The sequence below is a fragment of the Argiope bruennichi genome, chromosome 10, assembly GCF_947563725.1.
Source record: "Argiope bruennichi chromosome 10, qqArgBrue1.1, whole genome shotgun sequence".
Lineage (NCBI taxonomy): Eukaryota > Metazoa > Arthropoda > Arachnida > Araneae > Araneidae > Argiope > Argiope bruennichi.
Window position 1 is genome coordinate 30,169,132 of NC_079160.1, and position 13,511 is coordinate 30,182,642.

The following is a 13,511-nucleotide window of genomic DNA, read 5'->3' on the forward strand; positions in this document are numbered from 1 at the left end:
AAAATTTTTTCAAACAATTTAATTTACAGATATTCATTTTATATATACACATAGGTTTTAATTTGAAAAATTTGTTTTATAGGCTCTAGATTGATGGAAACCTTCGAAAAATATTATTAATTCCTTTTCAAGCAGTGAATGCATTCGCATTATGCTATTTAGTTGCACGATCAACAAATAGCATATACTCTTTATAGCTGAATGTTGAATTTGAGAGATTTAGTACTTAATATATTGTTTTATCTTTTATCAATTAAATCATCTAAGAAAAATGTAAAAGTGGGCAAAAGAGTCCAAATTATAAAAAAAATCATTTTGTAATGTGTTGAGGTGGTAAGTATAAATGCCTGCATATAAGGAGAGTCAAGACAAATAAACATAAATATATATTTATTTCTGAAATGGCGTACGTGATCGCATGTTAGTAATACCTATTGAGTAATATTTTTTAATATTTCATTTCTAATTTCTCTCACCTTAAAATATTATCAGACCAATAGTGCAAGTTCCAACTTTGATAAATTCGAATTTTATTTTAATACCTCACTGATTGCATTAAAAGCATAATTGCAAACATTTTATTTGTTACACGTTTCGAAATAGATGAGATCACAGAGGAGAGTATTTGTCCCAGGGTTATATACAGATTTAAAAAAAATATACGCATATATTTACATGAAAGACTTGACATTTTTTCTACGATCCGGATAAGTTATGATAAGAACAGTTCTATGAAGCTCTGCTTCTCTTTCTGTCTAAAAATGTGAAATATCAAAATGCAGAATGAATCTTCTGCTTATTTAAAATTGTATTCTTTTATTTACATCTGTCATTAAGCGCATCGGATAATTAAAATAAAACTCCACCATCACGGTTTGTTAAAAACTCATCAGAAATTGAATAATTTGAGGTGTATTTTGGTAGTTTTTTCATATGAGCCATGAAATCCTGAATTATTCGAAAAGTCTAATGTTGGAATATTATTTTCATCTTCATAAGGTTTTATAAGGAAAAAAATTATCAAATTAAAATAATTTATTTTTTGCATTACATTTCTTTACAAAACTAAACAAAAGTTCATCCATTTTCAGAAATAGAATTCAAACCCAATTGTGTATTTTCTATCTAAATTTCATTTTACATTTTGAAAAAATAAAGATTTTTCCTTTTTTTTAACTTGAAAGTTAGAAATTACTTTCGTTCATCGAAAAATATCTTTCAGTACAATGTTTCGAGATATTCAATGGATGAAAATATTTGGGAAGTTTAATTTTGAATCATAAAAGAAAATTATTATTTCTGATCTATTATCGATAAAGCATTCATTTGATGCTTTAATATTTAAAGTTATTGACGTCTGATTTGAATTTTATGTTACTCAAAATTTATACTTATAAAAAGATTGAAACTATTTAATAGAAATTATTTGTAAATCTACAAAATTTATTTTTAACATTCTTTTTCTTAACATACTTTTATTTTTATTAATATATTTTCTGTACTTATATGTATGTGTTTCTACATAGTGATAGTTTTATATATCTACTTATTATATAAAAAAAACCCGAATATGCACTATAGACGCTTTTTTTCGGTCGATTGAAGAGGCACTTTGACATACTACTTCAATTTTAGAAGCTACGTCACACACCAAATATCATTTATGTAGGTAGTGGTGTTTTTCAGTTAAAATGCATATATGCATGTCAATGCGTAGAACGACAGGAAGTAAAATATATGAGAATTTATCTTTCAAATTTGAAAAAAACCTCTAACTTGCATATTAACTGTGTATGAATTTTTTTGACTAAACCATTGTATTGGGAAAATAGAGACGGAAAATACAGAGTAAATGAAAAGCCTTCGTTCAAAACTTGATAATGTTTCACTTTAAATGTTAAACGTGTTTACTAAATTTCATCGCTATAGCTTTTGAAGTGTTGCTTTTACTCGAAATGGCAAAACGGACGGAAATCCTTTGAACGCATTAAATTATTAACATTTTGCTACAAAGATCAGAATTTACATTTACATGGAGGTAATAGGATATTAAAGACATGATTCAAACCTCTACTTAAGCACGTTCAATCTGATATCGACCATCGAATATCCTACAGTAGCGGATAGTTGGAATCTGAAGCATGGAATGTACGTCAAAAATTTAAATAATATTCAATAAATTTCTTTTGTTTTTATAAATATTTATTTAATCTTTTTCTTTATTTCTTTTTCACTTAGCTGATTACTTTTTTTTGATGTTTCTGATCGAATTTTGAACCCCTGCTAAATGTAAAATTTATTTTTAACATCTCGTATAGGATATATACTAAGTGGAGAATTGATAATCGTTAAAAATTTTAACTCAGGATTTAATAGATTTTTCCAAGTTTCACATCTTCTTAATTTCGTAGAAACATATTACACGAATAATGCCCATCTACTGGAATAGCTCTCTGTCTATGAACATGGCTACTGAAAAATGCTTTCAGAATGAAATAAAACTTTTGTTAATTGAAATCTGGTAAGTAACGTTTGCACAAAAAATTAGTGATTTTTATGAAATTTTATACGATATCCTTACACAAAATATCTGTCAGTTGTATGTGGGCTTGTTAAGAGCAAAACATACAGAACCTGACAAATAAAATTTGATACATAGATTTAATATACGCAGTGCAGTCTTATGAAATTCTGTACCAAATCAGTTCAGTTATTTTTTTCATTTTTCAGTACTTTTCCCTGCATGTAACAGCGATAATAAACAAACGGAACCACTTAAGAATGAAATTCGATATGATTTAATCTCCACCGAATGCTTTATTTCAATCAGCAAGTAAAAGCATAATAAAATATATATAAAATTTCCTTTAATTTCTTCTAAGAAGCATAAAATTCCGTGTGGTTTTGAAAACAAAGCTTTGAGTACTTGCGGTATTTACGGCCTTATCAAAGTTTTACTTCTATGCGTCGGAGAGAGAAATGATAACAAATTCTATAGGAAATATGCGAAAACTTTTCGAGGAGACCAGTGCAAATGATTTTGTGCTGATGTATGTTACAGACGATTTAGGAATATTCTAAAATTTAATGAATTTAATTATAATTATGTGTATAATTCATTAAGATATCAATATCACAAAAATTGTATTAGGTTTCAGAAAATTCATTTCAATAATACGTTATATTTCAACTTATAATAGAATGAACTATATTATTGAAGATTATTAATTATAATATTAACGATTAAATAAAACATAAAAAATACACATTCGTTGTAAGAAATGAATCTAATAGTACACTAAGAAGTAAAAATAATCTTTAATTTAGAAATATGGACAATCGGACCAAAACATGAAAGCATGGTTTGAAATCTAATTTATAAAATCTGAGTCCGAATAAAAATCAAAGAAAGTTTCTAATCCTTCATTAAAATTAAAATGCATTATTACTGCGATTAAAGTAACTCTCCGTATATTAATTTCTACCAAAAACGTTTCCACAATAGATCTTTGCTATTGATTTTAATACTTTTTGTATAATTTCATATTTTCAGTTCAAAGTTAACGAATTTACTTTATTATTAGAGTTTAAATCAAACCATACAGACGAATATAAAATCATCAAAATTATGCTAAAAATAATTATTATTTGATTATCTTCGGCGAGTAGTTATTTATGTAATTGTACGATATATTTGTCCAGATTTTCATCTAAATAAATAAAATATTGAATTATCAAAAGATTTGAAGCGTTATTATAATTTTTATATTACTCCGAATTACAGTGGTTTCTGTCAATTAGATTGAATTAGGGTAGTTAATAATATTTAAAAATAATGCATTTAATTTTTTTACATGAATAAATAAAAAAAATTATTTTTCTATATCGTAAATAAACAGTTAGAAAAAAGCGAGTGATATTGTATGGAACAATGCAATTAATTATTGTTGCAACAATTCATACTTAAAATGAAACAAACAGTTAACTATAATAATGATGATAACTGTTACCATAACAATGAAATGATATTCTTTGGCCGAAATCAACAATGTTTCTTCCCATTTGGTGAAAAAACACTGACGCTAAAGCATCTTGTGAATTTCACTGCGATTATTTTGATATTTCGTTATTTTATTGCGATATTTGTACTGAAAAAGACTTTGGATTATAATGGCACCGAAACTGCTGAAGCGAATTCGGAGAGCATTGTAAGTAAACAAAATCTTTCTTTACGTTTCGTAAAACTTTTATGTTTAAAAGTATTACAGTATTCAAATGATATTATTTACATAAAGTTTTAATTTCTGTGTTGGAAATTACAAAAATTAAAATTCTTGTACAAAGATATACTAATTTAAGTAATTATATTAACGAGTTAATAACCTAATATGACTGTTTATTAATCTATCTTCTGTGTTTTGATTTCAGTAAACAAACAATATACTGCTTGTGATTGAAAATTCAACTTTAAATTTGCAGATATACTAATTTTTAGCATAAATGACACAGCATAATAAAAGCTTTCATTGTAATAGGTACATAATAGCAATAATTACTTTCTAAATAAACGATTCCATTGACTGCTGTCTTATTTCTGGACGTTGTATTGACGAAATATAATAGTGTCTAAATTAGATAATAATAGTTTTAGACTGTAATAGTTTAATTAGATAATAATAAAATTAAAGAGAACTAGAATGCACTCATTTTCTGTTTATTTCATTTCAGTGCTTCCGTTTTCAAGTCTGCTAAAGCAGATAAACCATCTGAAACCTTTGACTTTGGCGATGATATTGAAAAGCCTAACGAGGAAGACTTCGACCTTGCAACTGCAAAACAGTATCTGATCATGCTGTATTACTCCATGGAACGGGAGAGGCTCGACCGCGAAAATGAAATTCGCATTGCTTTCGGTGAGCCTCCAATTCCCCGTTCCAAGTATGCTATCTAAATTACATATTTCAAGGCAGAAAATGAATGAGACTCCAGCAAACGAATCGCAATATCTTGTCTAACATCTTAAAACTGAAACATAGCATTGAAGACAATAAAACACTCACGCCTGCATTCAGATTTTAAGTCTTGATTATATAGTAATTTTTTTAAAAAAAAGCTTCATTTCTTCATTCAAACAATTTGAAAGATTCCTCTTGCCAATATCTGCTGCGTGCTGAACACTCTTTGGATCAATATTTTGAAATAGCATTTTTTTCAATAAAATAACCAATCAATTATATTTAAAAAAATGAAGAAATATCTCAAGTATGCACATTGCTTTTTGTTATATATCTAATGAACTAAGGATATTAGAAGAATACCTTTGAATAGCATGAAAAAAAATCTCAATACAGAAATGAAGACGAGAATTCTGCAATTTCATAATATCTTTACATTATTTTAAACAGAAATACCAATTCCTATTACTAATAACTGTGGATCAAAACTCAAAATGGAACCTGAATCAAAATGTATTTTGGACTAAAGAAAACCCAGAAAATTCACCAAAAAAGAATTTATACACTTGTTGAAGGTAGAGACATATCAAATTGCTTTGAATCGGAAGTAATTTTGATGCAGATATTGGTTTTGAAAATGCTCCAATAAAGAAAGAATAATTAAAAAATTAAAAAAAAATAGTGCCCTGAAATATAAGAAATTATAGATCATTTTTGATAAGCAATTCTTTGTCCACTTTACAGTCTGTAACAATTCTATTTCAATGTCTAATGATCCCAATGATTCGGAATTATAAGAAAGAGAATAAAGGATTCATGATAATAATATCATCGTAGAGAGTATTATTTAATGAACTTATCGATAAAATGAAAATTCCAGCAACCTATAGATGATTTGAAGAAAATATATGTTGCCTCGATTTTAATACAGAAAGAAAACTCTGCTGAATCATTCTACGAAGATAATATGAACCATTAGAGAAAAATTCAACTGATCAAAAGGATTCTGTATCTGGCAATCACGTAACTGCTATGAAGAAAAATTTAATAGGAAGCAATGTAAAATAAAATCAATTGCGTTTTTCAGAATTCCAAAGATAGTTTTTACATAAGAACTGAAGATCAATCCATTTCCACGCCACATCTTCACCACACATCCAAGCTTTGGGATTCAATCTAATTATCTAATTGTTTTCACAAGTGACAATTGTACAATCTAATTAATATTCAATATTCAAAATGAATATAACTACTGCATTTCTTATTCCAAAAAACATTTTATCTGTCACTAAAAAATACTTAAAAAAAGAATCCTATAAAAGCTGTCAAATCAAGTAGTGTATATCAATGAACTGCAACCGTATTTACAAATAGTCCTAATTCATGATCAGCAGATGGAATGTATAACTTAGGCATGAGCAAGGGTGGTCCTATTGACCTCCCGGGGCTGTCCCAGAATGTAGTCATCGGGGTGTTTGGGGACAGCCCTCGAGGAATTCTGGTAGCCGACCTCCAAGTGGTGTTCCTCGGGCAACGCTGTTATTTTAATTTTAACAGCGGCTGACGGGCTACCGATATTTAAAAAAAAATTATTAGATCGTAACCGATAAAAATAAAAATTAATAGAGAAATTGAATAAATTACTATATATAATCCAATAGGAGTTTTCCCTCGAAACTCTCTTCCATGCTCTCTAGTGAAGGTGTTTATCCCAAAGAACCCCTTGCATAGCATTGGCGAACAATAGTTATGAGGCTTAAATTTAGCATTTAAATCGAATATCTCTTTTCTTTGACGAGTTATTTGGCGATTAAACCCTGACATGTGGGTAATACTATCCGAAAACTAATTTGTGTTTTAGATGTGTTTTATCCTATCGATTGAAACAAAACAAAACAAAATAAAAATATACTCAAAAACTATACTTGTAATCTCAAAATTACATGCCAAATTTGATACATTTAAGTCATTGTGTCCTTGAGTTATATGTCTCTAAAATTACAATCAATAAAGGGGCAAATCCTAATTTTATTTCGCTCAAAATTTGATAAGTGTCTAGACTATGGATTTTAATACTGTGTATCGAATTTTGTCTGTAATGTTTTTCTCATTTTGCAGTTATCACATTAAATTCTATTTGAATAGCCAGGCAGGCAGATTTCCTCTGAGGAGATTTTGCAAAGAATTTGATAGAAGTCTACAAATTCGGTATGGAAATCATGTATCAAATTTCCTCCAACTAGATCATATTGTTTTTGATTTGTCTGTATTATAGATAGATAGACAGACGTACATTTTTCAGAAATGTGTTTTTCGAACTCTGGAAAGTCTTAAACGTGGAGAATTGTCAAAATCTCCATTTCGATTTTTTTGATGCTTATTACACTTCATCTATACTACTTATATTCTATTATATAAAAGTTTAGACACTTAATCAGAGGTTAATTTAGTAACTTAAACAACATAACATATGTTGTTGTTGTTTGTAATAGCACTTTTGATAGACAAGCCCACTGACTTTAGATGTCAGTGATTTTTAGCGAATGCTGCGTGTCTTGTTTTTTCAGTAGTGCTATCTAGGGCCAAGAGTACGACTTAGTTACACAAAAGGTACAACACTTTTTATGGGGCAGACTTTATTTATGCATTTCATTCACTCATCCACAGATCGTAAATTAGATCTAAATCAGAGAACGATTGCCCCTGATCCAATACTCCCAGTGATATTACTCTCGAAACGGAGGACTTTGTGACCACGACAGATTTATACATGCGCAAGCCACCACTCACGGAGAATCTTCGAGAGGGGTTCAAGCTCGCAACCCAAGGGACGCGAACTCAATGCCCTAACAACCAGGCAATCCCGACCCTCATATAACATGTAATTCGTTTCGTTATTTTAATATTTTTCATCTGGCAATATCTAATGGTTTTGGAATTAGCCATTAGTCTATTTCACCAACATACGTCAAGTCCTCAAATCCATCGTTTCTTATTGCATTTGGACTTCCAGATGATAAGCGTGTATAAAATAATAAGCGTTTTCAGATGATAAGCGTGTATAAAATAATAAGCGTTTTCAGATGATAAGCGTGTATAAAATAATAAGCGTTTTCAGATGATAAGCGTGTATAAAATAATAAGCGTTTTCAGATGATAAGTGTGTGTTCAAAATTTAAACCAATAAATATTTTCTTTCTTAATATTTTTCTAAATAGCAGTGCAAAAAAAGAAATTGAAGTGGTCAAAGGAAATTAGTGATCACCTAAATAAGAGAAAATATTTGCAATAATCAAAGCTGTTGTTATCTATAGGCGGCTTGCAGAAGATACGCATAAGTTTGTGATCCACTGGCAATATGTTATGGCGAAAAGAAACATAAAACGAGTTCGTCTGGATGAAGAATCAAGTCCAGACTGTCTGCTGGATAAGTTTCCTTTACCACGGAATAAAATAAACGAAGAGAGGAAGAGGAGACGCTAAGAGGTCTTTGGGGAGAAGTTTTCATCCATAGAATCTTTCCTCAAGTGCAACACAGGCGTCATATGAACGTTTTTTCGCCGTGAAGTTAGTGCAAAAACAGCTAGCGGTTTATTAGGAATAGTATATAGGATAATATATATATGCAGCTGTTTTATTTTTGAGGAAAAGGGTGACTTTAAATAGAGTTGCTTAGTTTAAATATATAGATAGACTACATTGGCAGCTATACCAGTAAAATATTTAATTCTATAGCTTCAAGAATTCAACATTTATGAAGAAACGTTATTAAAGCACCATTTGTCAAATATTTCGAAAATTATACTAACAATGGTTATTTATAATCGTTTTTATAAAAATATACAGAGGCTTCTTATTATCAAAATTGCTATTAAATAATTTATTTGATTTCTTTCCGTGCTTGGTTATTATTTTCGTTCCTTAAAAATATTTTAAAATCTAAATTATATAATTGACCCACATTTTCGTCTGTCTCAATTTTGTTTAGTGTTAGATTTAATTTTGAATAAAAAAAAAATTGATACATTACAAAACTATCATTGTATCTGTTGTGATTTTTTTAAGTTTTATGCATTTATTTTCATTGCCCTTAGAGTGTTATATTTATGCTGAATCTTACTTTCCACCTTCATTGATATATATTTGCTTTCATCCCTGTGAGTTAGTTTTAGATTTTTGTTTGTGGTTTTTGCATAGCGTTTTCCATTTGTTTTTATTATGCAAAAAATTATTCACTATATACCTTTTCAAAAATGAATACTCTGCTCCAGGTAGTATAGGGGACTCGTTTTTTTTCATTATACAAAAATTATTTACTATATAGCTTTTCGAAAATGAATACTCTGCTCCAGGTAGTATAGGGGACTCGTTTTTTTTCATTATACAAAAATTATTTACTATATAGCTTTTCGAAAATGAATACTCTGCTCCAGGTAGTATAGGGAACTCGTTTTTTTTCATTATACAAAAATTATTTACTATATAACTTTTCGAAAATGAATACTCTGCTCCAGGTAGTATAGGGGACTCGTTTTTTTTTTCATTATACAAAAATTATTTACTATATAGCTTTTCGAAAATGAATACTCTGTTCCGGGTAGTATAGGGGACTCGTTTTTTTTCATTATATAAAATTATTTACTATATAGCTTTTCGAAAATGAATACTCTGCTCCAGGTAGTATAGGGAACTCGTTTTTTTTTCATTATACAAAAATTATTTACTATATAGCTTTTCGAAAATGAATACTCTGCTCCAGGTAGTATAGGGGACTCGTTTTTTTTCATTATACAAAAATTATTTACTATATAGCTTTTCGAAAATGAATACTCTGCTCCAGGTAGTATAGGGGACTCGTTTTTTTCATTATACAAAAATTATTTACTATATTGCTTTTCGAAAATCAATAAGCTCTACTGCAGTTACGAATGAAGATGTGCCTTATGGGTTCATAGTTGCTTTGTGCATTTTTCCCTATCTACTATTTTTTCCTAATTCACTGTATTATACTTTGCGTCATTTTCTTGGTCGGAAAGAATTAATTCAGATTAATTTGAATTTTATCTTTAAAAAATGTTTTTTTATACATAGAAAATAGTTGCACAACTCTCTGCCCAAGATCAAAGAAATACGGCGCCTGCAACCTATTTTCAGTTCAGTTCCAATTACCAGAATAAAGCATTTTTGCTTGCATTATTTATATTAATACCTAACTAATATCGATTCCGCTTGAATACCCAATCATTAGGGAGATCCATACGACACATTCCGAATTTCACTTGGAGCTGCATTTATTAACTTCTCTAAAGATACATAACAGATAATTTTTTCATAATGGAAGTAAATGCACCACGAAAAAATTTTTTAACTAAGCCACAGCGAATCAAAAAATAAGATTCACATTCAATTTAAGCGTTCTTAAGGATACCTGAACTTGAATGTTAAAAAAAGCGTTCTTCCAAAACCATTTCTATTTCGTTGTAATCCCTGTCTGTGACAAAATTTATGACTTCAGTCTATTTAGATTCGAAAAAAGTGTCTTTCTGTAAGAGAAACTCAATAATATGACCTTAGTTCGAATCCTGTTTATCCTATGGTCTCGGTGTTATGTTTGGTTCTAGAAAGAAGATAACATTTCTTTGGTTAGAAAATGTTACGTAAGATGTCTGAATTGCATTTTAAATAATTAAAAAATGTAGAATTTTTTTTAAAAAATTCACTGGCAGAAATCTGAGGGTTTATAGAAATATTTTGCATTAGATATTCATTAAGGCGTTAAAAGAAAATCTCAAAATAACTGTAAGTAATATTTTCGACTCTCAGCAATGGTATCAAGGCTTTCGACAATGATAGAAATATTCAGTTTATTTCATTATTTATCAGGAGTTGTGATGCGATATTTTTTCTATATATTAAGTAAATTTACAAAAGAAAAGAATTAGAAATTAATTATTTTGAAAACAATAAAATGGTGTCTAGAAGCAATGCTATCCATTCATCGATAAACTTTATAAGAGGCTATCACTACAATGATATTAATATATGAAATAACAGCATTCAAAACTTGTTTCCTAACTGTTCATTTTAGTCAGAGAAGTGTGGAACTTACTTTGTTTAAAATGGTCTGTGTCAAATGTATTTCATTAAATATGAGTAAATAGTACTGTATGGCTGTTTAAAAATGAAGGCACCATAATTTTGTCACCAATACCTTTATTCATACAAAACACATGAAATATAATTTTTTTAACCTCATTTGGATCAATTTATAATTTAAAACTATATATTTAAATCTAAGTGTGTAGAAATATTAGACTACGGTCAGAGTCTACATTTTGTATATTTATTTTATGATAAATTTGCAAGTCTTTCTTTGTATTCTTTGTTTCAATCATAATTTTTTGCTTCCTTAAGTGTAAATTGTTTGTTTCTTTTTAATGCGCCATCCAAGTGATTTGTAAGTTGGTACATGTTGCCCTTTTAAATTCTATTTTATATTTGAACAGGAAACTATAATAAAGCTAAAAGAAATTTTTATTATTCAGTGAAACGTTATACACACAAGACACATTCGAATTTATTTGAAAACAAAAAACGCTGTATTAAAACTTTGTCAATACAAAGCAGTATTTAAATTTTTTAGAAAAGAATTAATTTCTAATGCTATGAATTATTATAAATTGCAGAAAATTATTTTTTAGAATTTGAACATTTACGTTTGAAGAAATATTACGTAAGACATAAAATCGGCTTATAAATTTTATACGCAAAAGATTTTTGAATATTTACAAATCGTTAGGCTTCTTTTTTTGAAGATATCTGATTCAATGCGAAGCTGCGCAAACTAAATTTTGGAATTTAACTTCATGGAATTTAGATTTGACGCTTTAGATATAAAGATTAAGTCGAAAAGAAAGTTTATACTTTTGGAATTGTATAGGACATCTGGAAAAAATGCACTAAAGCGCGAGGAAAACTAGGGTGAGTATTTTAATGAAACATCTTTTTTTCTTGTCCTAGTTTTTTGTATACGTAAGAAAATCTTCTGTTTCATTAAATATTTATGTAGTTTTTTTCTATACTAATCTTTAATTATTCATTCAAAATAAGTATATTAGCTCCATTTTAATTAAATGAATTTGAAAATTAAATGAAAGATCTGAGAGCTTAAAACTTTACTATAGTTTGATTACAATAAAAAATATTTTTTATACAAGTTTTATTTAAAACAAAATGGAGCAAAAACTATTATTTGATGAAAAAGGAGAAAAGTTTAATTTCCTTGTAAACTGTTTTTTCAAAATCTTTCCTTTTCTTTTATTTTAATGGCGGCAACTGGAAACAGATTTTTGGTATTTATTTAGAGAAAAATTTAGTTTTTCTTTTTCTCTTTGTAAATTTCAAGAAAAGGCGACAATAGCAATTTTCGTTAATTTATTTCCTTTTAAGTGCTTCAATTTTATTACATTATAATTATTGATATTTCTTAACTGAAATTAGCTTTTTTAATGTAGGAAAAGAAATAATTTAATTTTAATAGAAATATTTCATTGTGAAATTATTGTTCTCTGTTTTTTTTAGTAGATTGAGATATCAATGTCAACTTACAAAATCTCTTTTACCGTCAAAGTCAAATACAGTTTGCATGTTTTAAAGTTTAAGTTAAGATAAAAGTTTAATTCACGTTGTGATCATAAATGCATTAAACTATTTTATAAATGATTAAATTGATTTTATCTGTAAAGCGGAAGAAATTTTCATCGAATTTTAAAATTTATTTAAGTAGTTTTGTCGAATCCATTTCATAAATTAACCATTGGAAATCTTTTAAAGATTTTAATACTGTAACTATTATTTTTCAAACCAAATAACTTAAAACTTTTCACATTAGAGTCTAAAAATCAAAATGCTAAATTGCTTGATTTCGTAAATTATAATACTAAATTTAGTTCCTATCTTCAGCAGGGAAGACATTAATTATGAAAGTAAAGTTACATGATGACTAAGCAGGTTTTCTCTTTCCTGGTGGGCACAAAAATGGTAAGGCTTCGATCACCAATAATAGCTCATATTTCCTATGGGAAGGCGTGGTGCATGGATCCTGCAATGGACATTTCGTTATTGATTTTGTCACCTATGCTACTGTTAGCTGATCAAGCCTGCTGATTAACAGGGTAAAAGGATTTTTTTTATAGAGGAAAGATGAATAGTGTCGATGTATTAGTTATCAGTATAACATCATGGAGGATATTATGACATTTAGAAATATTTATACAATTAAACTGCATTTGAATATCAGGCTGATAATTTGTGGTAACTTGGTAAGTTTTCACTTTTTTAAAAAATTATTCTATTACTTCTTTTTGGATAACTTCAATTTAATTTTTTTTCCGTCTAAGACAGGTTTTTAAGGCGTATTTCACAAATCTTTCTATAAAAATATTAGTTTTAAATAAAAAATGTTAGAGAATTCTATAAATTAAAAAAATATCGGAACAGAAAAATGTGTATGAGCGACCAAATATTTAAAAATAAATCAAAATATTCGCAAAAAAT